This window comes from Gymnodraco acuticeps, unplaced genomic scaffold (genome assembly GCF_902827175.1).
Source record: "Gymnodraco acuticeps unplaced genomic scaffold, fGymAcu1.1, whole genome shotgun sequence".
Lineage (NCBI taxonomy): Eukaryota > Metazoa > Chordata > Actinopteri > Perciformes > Bathydraconidae > Gymnodraco > Gymnodraco acuticeps.
Window position 1 is genome coordinate 6,137 of NW_022992090.1, and position 19,216 is coordinate 25,352.

Below are 19,216 nucleotides of genomic sequence, written 5' to 3' on the forward strand. Positions count from 1 at the left end.
GTACTAAGACATGTTTTGCAAGGGGATGAAATACTTATTTCCTCCACTATATTTGACTCTTCACTTGCTGTAACAAATATGCATTTCCTCTCTGTGGGACGAATAAGGGTATTCTGATAATTCCTCATACATACTCCTTTAAACCATTTTTTAAAAGTTAAGACATTCAATGGTAACCTTGTTAACAGAAGTGGCAATAACAGAGTGATTTATTTATTATGCACTTTTTTTCCTGCAGGTGTGGCTTGAGGAAGGAACACAACGGCGGAGGAAAATGCCACAATGTCAATGGGGGTACATGAGCCAACCACCTTAGGTATAAAGGCAGGGTTGGGCTTCAGCAACACTCTCGTTTGCCCCGGGGCAAACTGAGTGCACGAAGGATGTACAGGCAATAAGGCTGTAAAACTCCTGAGCTCTGTGAAGTGTTTTTACTTATCTTTTTTATGTCTTGAGTATATTGTATGTTGCATTATTGGAGAAGCTTAGGACCCAGGGTTAGGTTTAGGGTTTTCATTGCCTAAACAACGCTGTTGTGGCATACATTAATGTCAATACAACTTGGTATGTTTGAATTGAAACTTGTGTCCAACAGTATAATCAACCAGTGCTGCTATAAGCTCCGTGGCAGGGGGGAGACGTGATGGCAGCTTTATAGCAGCACTGGTTGATTATACTGTTGGACAAAAGACTCCTTTATGGCTTTTGGTGTGAACCCCTGACGCAGGCCTATTCAACTCTGACTGACCAGCACCACAGGACATCCATTACGTGCAAAAAAATGGTGCCTCAGTAAAACCAACTCTTTTTTAGACGCCTAATGGTGGTTAGAAAACCGAAAAAAAGCCGTAATCTTTGCCCATTCTTTAGTGCACATACTGAGGGTCGGGGTGACGGATTGCAGGCTGTGTGGCAGCCTGTCGAAGATTATTATAAATGTTTCGTTTACAATACTATTACTATATATGAGAGCAAAAAATAAATAAACATATTTTCATTTTGTAATGGTTGTTTAATTGAAAACACAACATTCAACACACTTTCATAAAAAACACATTACATTTTACCAAGTTAATGCCGTAGTGCATACAAGGTAATAGACTTAACGATTTGCACTGCTGCCTTCTCTCCGCGTTTCATTGACAGTGATCGGTTTATCGTTCAATTCACATTGCCCAAGTAGATGTTTAGGGGTCTCTTGGAAGTAAACAAATGCATTTTTTATATCAGATAAATGCATTAAACATCACATGCAAATTCTCTATCCTTTCACCCGCAACGATTATAATCTGCCTTTGCTTCTTCTTCGGTTTCACCGTTAATAGCTCTGAATGTAATCCTTTCTGGGGCTTCTTGTGCTTCTTGTGGTCTGTGAATACCTGGCGTAGGATTTGTTTTAGCTGTAAGGACAGGTACCATATAATTGTCTTCAAAAGCTTTGTCTATGGTCGTCAACGGTTTTGGCATATCCTTCGATGTAATGGACAACCGATACTAGAATAGAAATCCTCCAACATTCTTTAATGCATGTTCTGGCACTGTCACCAATTTGGGCAATTCCACAGTATCGTGCTTTTTCTCTCATTATACTGAAGCAAAGCTCTGCCATTGCTTTGGTATTTGTTCAACACATTCGCAGCAGTCGGTTAGCGGTAGATGATCTATAAGATTATTATGATCCGGTAATGACTCAACAACACCATTACATTTCTTCACTTTGTTCCTTTTCTTTTCACCTTCCTTCGTTTTGTCTTTTTTGGTTTTCCGTCCTTTTCTTTTCATTCGCATTCTGCGTTTGCTTTTCATTTTTTCTTCTCCTTTTCATTTTTTCTTCGTTTTTTCTTTACTTTTTCTTTTCTTTTCTGCTAATTGTCGTTTGCGATCTTGGCGAGTGGTGTGAGATATACTGTTTCTATCAAGGTTATCTATAATACCCTCTTTTAAAGAAAGATATTCTTCATATGTCATGTTATCGTGGTCCTCTTTTGTCCTAAAGACCTTACATGGATATGATATAGAGGAGGGCTCTTCTTCGGGGAACATCCTCCCCCTTACTTTGTAACATCCAGTCATTAAGCCCATATCCGTTATCCTGGTGATAATAAGGGGAGGCTATATCAGACTTGGTTTTTCTCAGATTCATGGCTACTTTCAACGGTCGTCTTAGTGGGGGTCCTTAGTTTTATATGATTTGCTGAATGGGATGGTACTTATTGCGTTGAGTGGGAGGAGTCATCTGTAGAAAAATACTCTGTTTTATTAGATTCCGTAAAAGCATCTGACTCTTAATGGCAGTTTGTGATTTTGAGGCTATTTCAGTTGAAACAAGGCTGTTTTTGAAACATTTGGCAGATTTATGCTTAAATTCTCTCAAAAATATACTGAAAGATACACTTTTGTGTATAAAAGCTGAAAAGTAGATAATGAAGTACTTTGTGTCCGTAGATTTTGTTAAGAATCTGACTCTTAATGGTCCTCTCTAAATTTGATTCAGGGTTTGTTTGAAATGATTTGTGCTTGGTCACACAGACACACAGAAAAACACTGAAAAACACAAAAAGAAGGACTGTAATACACATGTATGAGACACGCTCCCCCTTGCTATAATGAAGACAACAGTTTTTAAATGTAAAAAAACACTTTTTTATTTTTCACACCCCAAAATCAAATAGTTATTACTGATTGCAACATCCGCAGGACCGTCTCCAGCTTAGAGTTCCCCATATTACTGGAGATATCGTGATGGAGTTTTTTTCACTTCAGTCAGAATATTCATGTGTATGCTGCTTTCTGCACATAGATGCATTACATCTACAAACAGAGCATACACTGAGAGCACATGATACACTTTTGATGTTTGTTTCATTTCTGAGATAATGTTACAGAATGTTTCGGAAAATGAAGATCCAGGACCACTTTAAATGTTTCGTTTACAATCGTTTCCCAATGACCGGGGATAGTACTGCCAGAACGCACGATAGCCAAAATGTCTTCTAGTTTACAAACTTCAGCCATTCTGTTTACACAGGGGTCACTACTCGTTCTGTTTTCAATCGTCCTCATCACCACACTTATTAAAAGGGTATTGACTACATTCTGATCAATATATACAGAGCGTTTTGCATAGTAGTTTCCCATTTTTATTTTACTTTAAAGAAAAAAAGTAAAGACTCCTTTATTGGCTTTGGTGTGAACCCCTGACGCAGGCCTATTCAACTCTGACTGACCAGCACCACAGGACATCCATTACGTGCAAAAAATGGTTGCCTCAGTAAAACCAACTCTTTTTTATGACGCCTAATGGTGGTTAGAAAACCGAAAAAAAAGCCGTAATCTTTGCCCATTCTTTAGTGCACATACTGAGGGTCGGGGTGACGGATTGCAGGCTGTGTGGCAGCCTGTCGAAGATTTATTATAAATGTTTCGTTTACAATACTATTACTATATATGAGAGCAAAAAAATAAATAAACATATTTTTCATTTTGTAATGGTTGTTTAATTGAAAACACAACCATTCAAACACACTTTCATAAAAACACATTACATTTTACCAAGTTAATGCCGTGTAGTGCATACAAGGTAATAGACTTAACGATTTGCACTGCTGCTTCTCTCCGCGTTTCATTGACAGTGATCGGTTTATCGTTCAATTCACATTGCCCAAGTAGATGTTTAGGGGTCTCTTGGAAAGTAAACAAATGCATTTTTTATATCAGATAAATGCATTAACATCACATGCAAATTCTCTATCCTTTCACCCGCAACGATTATAATTGCTTTGCTTCTTCTTCGGTTTCACCGTTAATAGCTCTGAATGTAATCCTTTCTGGGGCTTTCTTGTGCTTCTTGTGGTCTGTTGAATACCTGGCGTAGGATTTGTTTAGCTGTAAGGACAGGTACCATATAATTGTCTTCAAAAGCTTTGTCTATGTCGTCACACGTTTTGGCATATCCTTCGATGTAATGACAACCGACACTAGAATAGAAATCCTCCAACATTCTTTTAATGCATGTTCTGGCACTGTCACCAATTTGGGCAATTCCACAGTATCGTGCTTTTTTCTCTCATTATACTGAAGCAAAGCTCTGCCATTGCTTTTGGTATTTGTTCAAACACATTCGCAGCAGTCGGTTAGCGGTAGATGATCTATAAGATTATTATGATCCGGTAATGACTCAACAACACCATTACATTTCTTCACTTTGTTCCTTTTTCTTTTCACCTTCCTTCGTTTGTCTTTTTTTGGTTTTCCGTCCTTTTCTTTTCATTCGCATTCTGCGTTTGCTTTTCATTTTTCTCTTCTTCCTTTTCATTTTTTCTTCGTTTTTCTTTACTTTTTCTTTTCTTTTCTGCTAATTGTCGTTTGCGATCTTGGCGAGTGGTGTGAGATATACTGTTTCTATCAAGGTTATCTATAATACCCTCTTTTAAAGAAAGATATTCTTCATATGTCATGTTATCGTGGTCCTCTTTTGTCCTAAAGACCTTACATGGATATGATATAGAGGAGGGCTCTTCTTCGGGAACATCCTCCCCCTTACTTTGTAACATCCAGTCATTAAGCCCATATCCGTTATCCTGGTGATAATAAGGGGAGGCTATATCAGACTTGGTTTTTCTCAGATTCATGGCTACTTTCAACGGTCGTCTCTTAGTGGGGGTCCTTAGTTTTATATGATTTGCTGAATGGGATGGTACTTATTGCGTTGAGTGGGAGGAGTCATCTGTAGAAAATACTCTGTTTTATTAGATTCCGTAAAAGCATCTGACTCTTAATGGCAGTTTGTGATTTTGAGGCTATTTCAGTGAAACAAGGCTGTTTTTGAAACATTTGGCAGATTTATGCTTAAATTCTCTCAAAATATACTGAAGATACACTTTTGTGTATAAAAGCTGAAAAGTAGATAATGAAGTACTTTGTGTCCGTAGATTTGTTAAGAATCTGACTCTTAATGGTCCTCTCTAAATTTGATTCAGGGTTTTGTTTTGAAATGATTTGTGCTTTGTCACACAGACACCACAGAAAAACACTGAAAAACACAAAAAGAAGGACTGTAATACACATGTATGAGACACGCTTCCCCCTTGCTATAATGAAGACAACAGTTTTTAAATGTAAAAAAACACTTTTTTATTTTTCACACCCAAAATCAAATAGTTATACTGATTGCAACATCCGCAGGACCGTCTCCAGCTTAGAGTTCCCCATATTACTGGAGATATCGTGATGGAGTTTTTTCACTTCAGTCAGAATATTCATGTGTATGCTGCTTTCTGCACATAGATGCATTACATCTACAAACAGAGCATACACTGAGAGCACATGATACACTTTTGATGTTTGTTTCATTTCTGAGATAATGTTACAGAATGTTTCGGAAAATGAAGATTCCAGGACCACTTTAAATGTTTCATTTACAATCGTTTCCCAATGACCGGGGATAGTACTGCCAGAACGCACGATAGCCAAAATGTCTTCTAGTTTACAAACTTCAGCCATTCTGTTTACACAGGGGTCATTACTCGTTCTGTTTTCAATCGTCCTCATCACCACACTTATTAAAAGGGTATTGACTACATTCTGATCAATATATACAGAGCGTTTTGCATAGTAGTTTCCCATTTTTATTTTACTTTAAAGAAAAAAGTCCCTGGCTTCAGTCAACTGCTGGTATTAGTCTTCTTCTTCTCCCCCCACTCGGCATGGATCTTTTCAAGTCTCTCCTTGAGGCGTCTGCAGTTTGTGATTTTGAGACTTTTTTACAGACACTCTGCAGATTTATGTGTAATTCTCTCACAAAGGAAACAGTAAGTCTCTTACTTTTTTTATATGTAAGACAATTTACAACTGGTAGAAAGTTAAGTACTTTTTCTGACCAGATTTTTCTTTAAGACTGTGACTCTTAACACACCAGAGAGCCAAACATACTCACCCCCTTTTCAACGCCCTCCCCCCCAGCAGCTCAGGTGTGAAACCCTCATACAGAATGTCAGTCCTGTGTAAAACTTTTTAGTGACACTCTGCAGATTTGTGTGTAATTCTCTCACAAAAGGAACTGTAAGATACACTTTTTATGTATGCAAAAACTGATAGAGGAGTCGGTATGTTAATGTGGCGACAAATGTTCCCCTTTCTGCTCTGTACACTGTTTCGATGAAACACAGCAGTCTTGATAACTTGACATGACTAACATTACTTTTCTAAAATATATGTTTTTAGAAGCGTTACTTTGATTTCAAGGCTGTGATGGCGCGAGAGTTTAACAGTCAATGGCATCAAGATGGTGCTCAAGAAGGACATTGTCATCCACCTTATTGATCAAGTGCTCATGCCAGACTCAGGTTAGACTTGCAACATTTTCCCCTTATTAATGATTACCCGATTTACTACGTATATTGTTTTTCTGTAATCCATATTTTTAATGGTGTTTAAATTCCCTCAAGCTAAACAGGTGATGGAACTGGTTGGAAGTTCCCCGTCAACCTTTGGAGACATGGTGTCTGAGCCAGGCCTTTCTGCTTCCATGCAATCTGCCGCTGAGTACACTTTGCTTGCCCCCTCAACACTGTCTTCAATGGTGAGTAACATACTGGCGATTCAAAAAAAAAAAGCACGCCCCTATTTAGTTGATGGCTGAAGACAAAGCCTGGGTCCATTCTCTAGACTCTATTCTAGTCACATTCTGGAATAATTGGTGATATTTAGATTTGTTTTGTATTTACCCCTCATGTGCTGAGTCATTAGTCAATATGTGTAAATGTATGGAGCTTTAGGGAAACTATACATTTATTGGCACACTGCAGAAGCTTTATGCCATGTAACAGCAAGTGTCCACTCCCCCCGAGAACATTCCTGGACTTCACCCAAAGGGAGTAGAGATGATTTGTTTTTGCATTAAGAACGACAGAGAACATTTCTCCAAAAATGTCTAACTACTAATTATTGTCGTCTTTCTTGAAACTGACGTGCTTAAATTCTCTGAGAAAGTTACTGAAGGATACACTTTTGTGTATAAAAGCTGAAAAGTAGATAATGAAGTAGATTTCGTTAAGAATCTTTGACAGATTTATGCTTAAATTCTCTGAGAAAGTTACTGAAAGATACACTTTTGTGTATAAAAGCTGACAAAGTAGATAATGAAGTAGACTTTGTGTCCGTGTGAAACCCCATACAGAATGTCAGTCCCTGTGTTACAACTTTTTAGTGACACTCTGCAGATTTGTGTGTAATTCTCTCACAAAAGGAACTGTAAGATACACTTTTTTATGTATGCAAACGTCTTTCTTGAAACTGACGTGCTGACCGTTTTACAAAACAAGTTATGTTTTCTGCTTTTTCATCCTCTGAATTTAAATGTGTGTGTGTGTGTGTGTGTCCCCCCTCCCCATCGCCCTACCATTTGCCTGCAGAGGATGTCGGGGGGTTTTATGACGTGTCCTAGCTTGTCTTCAGACTGTTTCACCAAACTTTTCACGGCAGAGAATAGCAGAGAGAGAGAGAGTTAGTGAGATTGACAGTACTTTTAAAAATATATGGTTGTATATTTCTTGTTATTTGCAAGTATTTGTAAGTTACAGTCAATACTGCTGTATACAGGGGCACAGGAAGTGGTTAGGTGGCGGGACCTTGCTCTTTAGAGCTGAGACATTACTTTTAAAATATATGGCTGTATATTTCATGTTATTTGCAAGTATTTGTAAGTTGCAGTCAATACTGCTGTATACAGGCTCACAGGAAGTGACTAGGTGGCAGGGACATTGATCCTATGCATATGTGATTCATTATAAAATTATTATTTTGTAAAACCGTAGGGGGCAGCATTTTATTTTCTCCTTGTTATTTGCAAGTATTTGTAAGTTACAGTCAATACTGCTGTATACAGGGGCACAGGAAGTGGTTAGGTGGCGGGACCTTGCTCTTTAGAGCTGAGACATTACTTTTAAAATATATGGTTGTATATTTCATGTTATTTGCAAGTATTTGTAAGTTGCAGTCAATACTGCTGTATACAGGCGCACAGGAAGTGACTAGGTGGCGGTGTCCTCGCAGATTACACCCATATCAAGACGTCTCTTGGCCATTTCTCTCGACTTGAGAAAATATTGAAGAGTGAGAAAGACGAATGGCTCTTATTTATCTAACCCTAACGGATGAGGGGTGAGTGGTGGGGGATGTGTGTATGTGTGTGTGTGTGTGTGTGTGTGTGTGTGTGTGTGTGTGTGTGTGTGTGTGTGTGTGTGTGTGTGTGTGTGTGTGTGTGTGTGTGTGTGTGTGTGTGTGTGTGTGTGTGTGTGGGTGTGTGTGTGTGTTCCCACCATTTGCCTGCAGAGGATGTCGGGGGTTTTATGGTCCCCACACCTGTCTTGACTGTTCACCAAACTTTTCACGGCAGAGAATAGCAGAGAGAGAGAGTTAGTGAGATTGACAGTACTTTTAAAAATATATGGTTGTATATTTCTTGTTATTTGCAAGTATTTGTAAGTTACAGTCAATACTGCTGTATACAGGGGGCACAGGAAGTGGTTAGGTGGCGGGACCTTGCTCTTTAGAGCTGAGACATTACTTTTAAAATATATGGTTGTATATTTCATGTTATTTGCAAGTATTTGTAAGTTGCAGTCAATACTGCTGTATACAGGCGCACAGGAAGTGACTAGGTGGCAGGGACATTGATCCTATGCATATGTGATTCATTATAAAATTATTATTTTGTAAAACCGTAGGGGGCAGCATTTTATTTTCTCCTGGTTGTTACATTTCATGTTATTTTGCCGGAAGCGGGGGCGACCGGTAGGGGCAGCATTTTTTATTTTTATCATTTTCAAATTATTTTCAAATTTTATTTTGAAAACCGGCAGGGGCAGCATTTTATTTTTCTCATGGTTGTTAAATGTCATGTTATTTTATTTTGAAAACCGGAAGCGGGGGCGACCGGTAGGGGCAGCATTTTTATTTTTATCATTTTAAAAATATTTTTTAATTTTATTTTGAAAAACCGGAAGTGGGGGCGACCGGTAGGGGCAGCATTTTTATTTTAATCATTTTTAAAATATTTTTTATTTTATTTTGAAAAACCGGAAGTGGGGGCGGGACTTCCGGCGGAAGGGGCGGGGCTTATGGAATGGCGGGACTTCCGATGGAAGTGGGCGGGGCTTATGTAGGCGGGACTTCCGGCGGAAGGGGGCGGGACTTCCGGTTGAAGGGGGCGGGGCTTAGAGGTGTGACCTGTCACTTTCTATGCATACTAATGAGATTGAAGTGGTATGTGTATAACTACTGGTGTACTCTACAGTCAGTGTGTAACACAACACATTCCTTGGTTAACAAACTGCACCTCCTTGATAAGCACTAAACATTTAAACTTTAATTCCTCCACAAAGCAGGTGAGTGCAATGCCTTACATAACATAAATACCTCAGGATTAAACCAGGAGTGTTTGTTTAGTGGTGCTAGGAATAGTTTTCAGTTTGTTTTTTAAGTAATATCTTTTTGCACAAACAGGTAAGTTCAGGGTTCACTTTACAATGAAACAAATGTAGATTTATGAACAGAGAGTCCACAGCACCTGAGGCCTGTATTACGAAGCCGGATTTTCGCTTAGCAAGCTAACTTCAGGGTAAACTCTGGGTTTCCGGTCCTACGGCGCTGGTTCTCTTCTTACTGGGCTAGATCTCCATGGTAACTTATGTTCCAGGAGATCAAGTCAGTGAAAGCACCGCCTGCTGACCAATCAGAGCTCAGTGTGCGGAGTTGAAAGCGATCAAGTCATATTACTGGATAAGGAAATACAGAAAAACTGCCGTTGCAGGAAAGACGGCCGGCAAAAATCAACTGACTGAACGTGAAAATTAATAGAATGTCACCGCCCATCTTCAGAGCAATCTGACTAATATATAACATTAGCGTTAAGAAAGCTTACTTAAAGGGGACCTATTATGCTATATTGGAAACATATATTGTAGGGCCATACAAAACATGTCTGTGAAGTTGTTTGCTTAAAATACCAAACAGTTCACCCTAACGAGTGCTTGTTTCTATAGTAACCCCTGACCCGCTTCTTGCTCTTCTCTCATTGGAGGATGCTCTCTGCTCACTTTCACTTTCTCTCCTCTGCTTCTGCTTACTGCGCATGCTCCGGATAGCGAATCGGCTCATTGACTATAGCTCAATAGTTTACTACTATATTAGATCAATTTCTGAAACGCTATTTTACATCAAGCATGGGATGAAGGAGAGGCTGTAAAATACCCGGATTGTACCGATGCAATTAGCTGTTTTTAGTTTTTAAAATCAAAAGTGAAGGTACTTTGTTTTTTTTGTGTTTGATAGAGGTTGTTTCACTTGATCTTTTAGTAACATACTAACAGTTAATCATCTAAAAACACTCTTTATTCCTACAAAAACCACTCAGTTCCTAAAAACACGGACACCGGAGGACTCCCTAATGATGATTCAAGTCATTTTGTTTGGATACTTCCTGACGTGCGTTTCTGGTAAGATAACTCATGATGGCATATTGACGCAGCACTGAATGGACACTAAATGTACCTTCAGTTATGAATCTTGTAAAGAAATATTAATTTAACCTTAATGTAATTGGCACTAATTAAATGGAAAATGGAGATAGTGTTAACTTCCTACACTTACAATTAATTGTATCAAATGAACTGCTAATGTATGACCTAGAATAATTTCGTGCATAATGGATCATTTTAACATGCACAAATATGAAAAAGTAAATGTCATCAGATGTGTGAGAAGAAAGAGATGTTAGCAATACATAGGAGTTGAATTCAATGACTTGTCTTTATATAGAGTTTGTCAAATTTAATTAATCTGGAAATCAACAACTGCTTTTAAAATCAACACAACTAAAAATAATTTTAGGAAATATCTCAGAACTCTGTCAGGTAATCTGTCCCAGGTAATGTAAGGACATCATTAGGAAATAGTGGCTCCATCAAATAAAGTCTTGCTTTTTGTTCATTAGTAGTCTTCTGTTATTCATTTACCTAATTATGTTAAAAAAGTTAAATGTTATCCCCCACTTCTCGAGTAATAACTTGTCATTCATTAATTCTAGATGAGTCAACGTTTTCAAGTTTTATATTCCCTCTGTTCCTCAGGTGACGGGGTTGCGGATGTGGTTCTCTCTTGCACCCTGGTGGAGGAGGGGGTGGGGGTGGATGGGATGGGAGGCGGGTCTCAGTTCAGACGGACTCCAGCCACTCTCATCCTAAGAGACGTCCCAGTGGCTCCTGACCAATCCCTGGAGACGCTCACTCCGTTTGTCCCGCCTTCATTCCCTGACCCAGATGCCATCCTGTTAGAAGCCAAAGGTGGTTACTTCCTTCCTTTATATTAAAAATTTGGTGTAAAATGAGCATGGCCATTTTAAGGTTCATATCAGTATGTAGTGTCTCTACTTTAAAGAGTCCTCTCCTGCTGATGTTCAGGTGTATATCAGTATGTAGTATCTCTACTTTAAAGAGTCCTCTCCTGCTGATGTTCAGGTGTATATCAGTATGGAGCAGGGCCGGACTGGGACAATAAATCAGGCCGGGAGTTATACACCCAGCCAGGCCACTACCATTGTTTTTGTGCCATTTTGCTGGATTTATTTGTCAATATTTACAGCGTTGCTGCCCATAGTGATAGCCCTATAGTTTAAATCTACTACCCAAAAATAAACATATGGACATGGGTCACTATTTTAAAAAAAAAGTGCAAATCTATTTAGGAACCTATCCATGTGCACATATTTTAAGTGGGGGTGAACCTCAAATTCGCTAGGGGGGTCCGGGGGCATGCTCCCCCGGTAAGATTTTTGTGTTAAATGTTGGAGTTAAATGCATCAATCTGGTGCATTTTGAGGGGGAAATAAAGAGACTAGATCTATGGAAACACCCATATGAAACAGAACTGTATACATTTAAATAATCATAAGAATATGGCCATAACCAATAACATACCATATCCAATATTTAAAAACATTTGAACTTGTTTATTTATTTGTTTTTGGTCATTTATAGTTGTGTGTGTCTGTGCTCCTGAATCAGCCTCTCCTGTCTCCCCCCTCTCCCCCTGCTCCTCTTTGAGGCAGCAGCAAAGACTAGTTTTAGCTCTCAACAAGTTTTAAAAGTTTATCTTACCTTTTTTCACCTAGTTAACGTTTTTTTATTTTTATTATTCATGCATATTATTTAACTAATCTCGCTCCCCCCTCAAATGGAAATATGTGTTTACATAAATGGAGACCAAACCGTTTGAGACCCACAGTGATAACTTAGACAAAGTTAACTATCTAAACACTCAAGAGAGTCCTTTACCTCACCTGAGCTGTAGTTATCAGTCTCTCAGTCTGACTGGAGAGGACTCTCCTCCACCTTGTTGTTGAAACAGCTCCTTATATCGGTTAGCGCAGCTAGCTAGCACCAGATGCTAACAGCAACAATACAGTAACCGGTGCGCGCGCTCTCTCGCTCGCTCCCGAGCTTGAATGACACACATAGACCAATCGAGGGCTTTAGTGTATGATCTGTATGAAAGTGGCCATGTCGGCGGGCCACATCATGTAGACAGCCAGTCACCCTCTGTGAGGCAAGACCCCCATTTGCGCAGCGTTGCGTTCACTATACATAGGCTACATTACAAAAAGAATCCTCAGGCCAGCAGGCCACTTAACAGGCCAGGCCATCGGGAAACCTCCCGGTCCTCCTGATGGCCAGTCCGGGCCTGCCATGGATGTATAATAAGAACCTTTAGAACAATTACCTTTAGAAGTACACCAAAACATAACTGCTAACAATGTAAATGCTGTGTTGGAAAAAAAGTGAATGTAAGAAAATGTTGAGTTAAATACTTTTGGCACTGTATACAAAGCTTGGAAAAATGCCTATTGTGGCTGTCATACTTGCATACAGTGGCAACTAATAGTATTGTGAAGAAATGTCATGACAACCATCTACAGACTGTTACTGCACGCTGATTGTTGTGGTCCTATTTAGGACAAAACGTTCAGAGCTGTCCTTGTTCCAGTCCGCCCCTGATTGATTAGTGCTTTAACTCGTAAATTACCCCCAATGTTAAAGCTTGTTGATGATATGTGAGATTGTAAATTGTCATACATTCTAAAGTGTTCACTGTATTTTTTTCCTTCAACAGATACCAAACCAAAGAAAGATCAAACAGCACCTTTAAGAGCCTTTTTCAATTTCTTCTCTTCTCCCTCCTCAGAGCTATATTCCCTACATTTCTTCCTGTTTTCTCCCCATTTTTACCATCTTCATCTCTGTCTCTTTACCACTTTCTCTTTAGTATTTACACACACACACACACACACACACACACACACACACACACACACACACACACACACACACACCACACACACACACACACACACACACACACACACACACACACACACACACACACACACACACACACACACACACACACACACACACACACACACACACACACAGGTATTGTGCCCACAGGTAAGAACTTAAACTTTTCACGATTTATATATAGCATTACAATCGACTAACAGTGTCATATATTTATCAATCAATCAATCAATCAATCAATCAATCAATGTTTATTTATATAGCCCAATATCACAAATGTTACATTTGTCTCAGTGGACTTTACAGTTTGTACAAAATATCAGTATGACAATACTATATATATATTTATGTCTTTGTTATGCAAAACTTACAGGGAAATATAAAATGGTCTTATTCGAGCTGGTAACACAGTAGACGACGTTGCAGTGTATTATACTGTAGTACTGCTATAATTCTAGATTATATTATAAAAACAATTTTATATATAGGATTTCAACAGATTAACATTATCATATATTTTCGTCAAATTCAAGATAATGCTTTTACAGTGCAATGTCATGGTCAAGCTTGTAAGATAGTAGAAGTTGTGTAACCTTATGTTTCGATTACATAATATTTTACCGCTGAATTTTAGCTTTGCTTCGAAATTGTACTAAAACTAAGTAAGGGGCCATTATTGCATTGATACTAAATTAATTTACTCAAATTAAATAAAAGTGTTTTTATTCTATTCTAAACAGGATATAGTTTTTGTTGTAGCTTGGGGAGGAACTTACAGTCACGGACTAGACAAAGGAAAATTAGTCAATATTTGTATTTGATTGCATTCTGAATTTGAAACCCAGTTTTAAATGACCTTGTCTTTTATTTGTCTTTATCTCCAAAAGAATTCCAGGACCAGGTTCCACTTCGAGGCAATGCTCAAGCTGCTGCATGTCACTCAATGTGGCATGCACAACTTGCAAATTCTGCAAGGCGGTGCAGCCCCGCAAACCTCGCCTTAGCAAACGAATGGACAAGTTTGATACGAAAGCAAACACCTGGGTCCAGGCACAAAAAAAGAATAAAACTTCATTCCACCTGAGGGATCAAGCTGCATTGGTGGTATGTGATGGACTTTTTTTTTTGTTGGCCTGCATGCATAATTAATAACAGCCCTGTACTTGTTCATTCTGGATTTGGAAAAAATATTTACATTTGATACAGAAATGTAATATCTGACCATATCTGATCATAATTACGTAATACAAATCTGCTGCTCAAATCCCTAGGTAGAAATGGGCTTTGAGCTGGTGCACATTATGCAAATGTCATGACCTGCATGAACTGTGTGCCCCAAAAAAAATGTGACTATATGTGCATTCAAGTTTTAAAGCACTGTGTCAGAACACAGCTAAATACATTTGCACTATTTAATCATTTATCCAATTCAACTTACATTCGAAATAGACATTTTCATCAGTGTGTCTGCTCCCTGTCAATACAACTACTGTAGACACAGGGATAAGTTATGTTTATTTAATTTTGGCGAATCATCGCTGAATTTGATTCAATGTAATTGAAAGGTACACTGTGTAATAGTGAGGTTTCTAAATTGCAACCAACTGAGTACCTCTCCCTTTATAAGCGTGTACAAAAACCTACAGTGGCCATCCATTGCCATAACAACATGAAAGGCCTTCTCTAGAGCCAGTGTTTTTTTTCTTCCGATTGAAGTACTGTAGTAACACGGCAAAGAGAAGAGAGTGAAATAGACCGGCTCGCTATGTATATATGAAGGGCTTATTCTAAGCTAATCACAACAAAAAATAGTTATAGGTGATTATACACATTAATGGAAACTTAATTATGAATTCCATAATCAATTATATCTTATAGAACCCCTATAAATACTCCACAGTGTACTTTAGAGATAGAGATATTATCTCAACATTGTGATTGAGCCTGTGCGCAAATGCAGAACATCTAGTATACTTGTAAGGCATCCAAGTGAATACTCACCTTCTAGTAGTACAATTACCCCAAGCACAAGACTAAAAAAAATACTGCAGGTGATAAAAAATTGCGACGTTTATGTTGTAGAATGGCTCTAAACTTAATCCCACTTAGAATCTATGGCACTGTTCATAAACCACAGTGCTGCTCCACAAACCTAGATGATATATACAGTGTAAATTCCGCCAAGAGAAATGAGAAATGCAATGCAGAATAATGTTCAAAGATTCTACTTGCTGATTGCAACAATCTTAAGACTGTTAATGCATGCACAAACAAAATGTCTTTGTTATTGCATAGGGGTTGAATATTTGTGCAAGCAGTATATGTGATTTATGTTTAACAACTGGTTTTGCCTTTGTAAATAACCAGGGCATAATTGTTCTGAAATAATGTATATTTTGGTTAGTTGGAAGCTGGAAATATGTCAGGCCCTTGGAGCCAAAGGCGTCTTGTTCCTAGCCCGGCCTGGAATAAAGAAGGAATGGACCTGCGAAGTAATGATGCCAAGGTGCAATGTCAGCAGCAATGCCTCCACATGCCTCCGAAGGATGGAGGTGTTATTTGAATTTGTTGCGAAAGGTATTGTTGTCTGTTAAAGTGAATAAAGAAATTAAGTAGGTAGTACTGTAACTTACATTTTTGTAGAATTAACCAATAATGTCATTGGAAATGAAATTAGACACTTAGATGTCGTTTTCTTAATAAAGTTTAGGAGAAGCCCATAGGGGTAATTGACAGCAATTAACTTACAGCTCTTCCTTAAATCAAGCATACAAATGGAAGAACTAGTGAATTACATGATGTTGTTGATGCTATCCAAAGCTTATTTTCTTTAATCTAGGTTGGAGTCATACAGAGCCTGCAGCAGCCTCCGAAACCTCACAGCCTCCTGCGGAAAACTGGCCAGCCACATCAAGTAATTGCAGAAGTCTATTGTACCACTCTTTGTTATTGTTTTCTGACTATATTCGTTATATGAGGATTTTATAAACAGCCAGGAGCTGACCATTCAAAATGACATTTGTTGAACTGCCTAATGAGACAAATAACGCCTAAGAACTTAATGTCATTACTTTTATTAGCACTTATGAGGACATTCCTATTAGTGGGGTTAGAGACCAATGTGTCCTTTTTCTGTGATAAAATGATGTTTGCATGGCGCATTGAGTGGTTGTACTTGATGCAATATAAACTTGTGTTATTTTTGTAAGCTTCAAAGTCATTGTCACTTTTAACAGCAACTTGTATGTTTTAAAAATTGTAACCTTTTCTTTTTCAGAAGTTGTCATTGCCACCGCAGACACCCCCTCTGGTAAGTAGCACAGCATAGTTCATCGCGAATTCCAGTAAAATAGGAGGTTCTGTACATTGAAGAAGGTGGCGTACATCCATTCTACTCTTTCTACTTCTATGTAGGAAACCTATCCGAGGAGATGTACACCCTGACACTCATCCCTGTCCCAGCTGCAAGCACCTATTCACTCCCTTCACCATCGGCTGCATCCCAGCCAGGGAAGAGGAAGAAGGGTTAGTGTTTTGTTTGTGTGATTCATTACATTTTAAATAATGAGTGTTGAGTGTTATTTGCCCTCTGGCATCATGGTTTATAATAATAACACTTGTCATTTAAATGCACCTTTCAAGGAACCCAAGGTCATTTCACATATACAACAGAAATACAACACAATTCACAGATATCTTAGGGAAACCGTCTTTCCATAAATAGGGTGTGATTTGTCAAGTCACAGCTGGACGCTAACAAAAAATATTATGAAAGTTATTTAAGTTACATAATACATTTTGACATACTCCATATTTGAAGTCAGTAGATCAGGAACATTTAGGGCAAAAATCATCTATAGCCCACAGAGGTTGTGATGCTATCTATGCCCCAGTCTCTACCGTCACTTACATTTAACTTTCTTACATCTGTCACAGGTTTGCCCACAGAGCGCTCCTCCTCTCCAAGACTTGCTACCTCTGTAGCAAATGGGTGTAGCAGTACCACAGGTGAAGGGATGAAGAAGAGGAATAAGGGTATGTTTTGTTTTTGTGGTACATCCTACTGAACAAATAAATAGCTGTATTCTCCCATTTTGCACACCACAAGTTACGCACATTTCAGACAAGATATCAGATCCAGGTTTCCATAATCCCTCTCTTTTTAATAACCATAAAAAACCATAAAGGTTTGCTCAATGACTTGTCTTTATTTATAAGGTGGTTAGAAATTATGTTTCATGAAATAAAACAAAAAGGAAGTTGGACACAAATAGGCCACATTGCAGATTAGCTAATGTTCTCTTCCTATATGAAAGTCATTTATCAAATATTCATCTGGAGGATGTCCAAACCTTTTCTTCATTTGTTAATAACTTCTTATTTGCACTATTTCAGGCTGCAGAAAATGCTAAAAGCAGCAGATATTCAACTACAACGGAATTAAAGACAGAAGGGTAGAGAAGGTAAGATGTTGAAACTGACAGAGCATGAAGCAGCAATGCATTTACCCGTGGTCGCTGGCTAACACTTGTTTTTGCCTGTCTGTCTGTTTGTGTGTGCCTGTGTGTAGGGAAGAGAAGAGGTAATGGTCTGCTGGCTGCCTTGAGAACACAGCTCTTTGGTTAGCTTTTTTTAGACTGTGTGTTATAAATAAATGTATTACTTCATAACTAGTTTACTATCAGGCTTCTACAAAACTGACCCGAAGTAATTTGTTGTTTTATGATAACCCATGCATATGAAATTATCTTGTGGCACATGCAAAGATCTTATGGTTGTTTTTATTCATTGTGTTTTTCAGTGGGAGAAAATGGGAAGACACCTGGGAGCCTGCCAGTCAATTCAGTGTGTGTGTGTGTGTGTGTGTGTGTGTGTGTGTGTGTGTGTGTGTGTGTGTGTGTCTTTAGTTTGTGTGTTTCTGTGTGTGTGTGTGTGTGTGTGTGTGTGTGTCTTTAGTTTGTGTGTTTCTGTGTGTGTGTGTGTGTGTGTCTTTAGTTCGTGTGTTTCTGTGTGTTTTTCTCTGTCTCTCTGTCCTGGTATTGTATCCGGGTCAGATTGACCCGAACCTCTTATGAAGGACATAAATGCGGGTGGGCATTTTTTCATAAGTGAAAACAAATCAAAACAATTCCACATGTCCTTCACAATAAATAAGCCCCGGCCATTGAGTTTCAGGTTGAACGAAAATATCATTATATTTTTTTTTATTCATTGAAAATGGAAATCGGGTAAATTTGACCCGAACACCACACAAGGGTTATATGGCTTTTGCTGTGGTGGTTTCCCTTAGTGTTAGTATCAACCAACTAAAGACAGATTTGGGAGAAAATGTTGGGTCCCTTTTACAAAATGTAACATTGAAACACGGTTTTCTCATAACTTCAGTGAAAAAACAGCCCAAAACTTCACAGGTTTGGTAACGATGCAGCCACCAACGCATCTAAGCGTATTATGGGGTGTCATCAAATGCCGTTGCCATGGCGACAGACCACTCGCCATGAAACACGATGTCGCTGTAAGTCCAATGGACACGGTCCGATCGTCCCCCAAACTTTGCCAGCCCTCAACAAGGGTAAAGATCAAGGGAAAACAGGATCAAACAGCTTCTCTATGCATACGATTGTGTGTGTGTGTGTGTGTGTGTGTGTGTGTGTGTGTGTGTGTGTGTGTGTGTGTGTGTGTGTGTGTGTGTAAAAATACCGATTTGTTTATTTGTTTTATTAAAACATTTCCCTTTTTGCAACATGGAGTCAAATGCTTCAATATTGTGTCATGAGACACTACTACACCACATTTCAAATAGATATAATCCATGAAATAATATTATAAATATTTAGGGATTGAGATTGTGAAATCTAACA

General features: G+C 38.6%; 1 long non-coding RNA gene across 1 annotated transcript; it reads left to right on the forward strand.

The window, feature by feature from the left end:
• Positions 1–10,118: 10,118 nt before the first annotated feature.
• LOC117537486 lies at positions 10,119–13,319 on the forward strand. The gene is made up of 4 exons (XR_004567724.1): positions 10,119–10,305; positions 10,415–10,496; positions 11,130–11,342; positions 13,168–13,319. It is a non-coding gene; the product is annotated as an uncharacterized LOC117537486 (long non-coding RNA).
• The last annotated feature ends 5,897 nt before the right edge of the window (positions 13,320–19,216 follow it).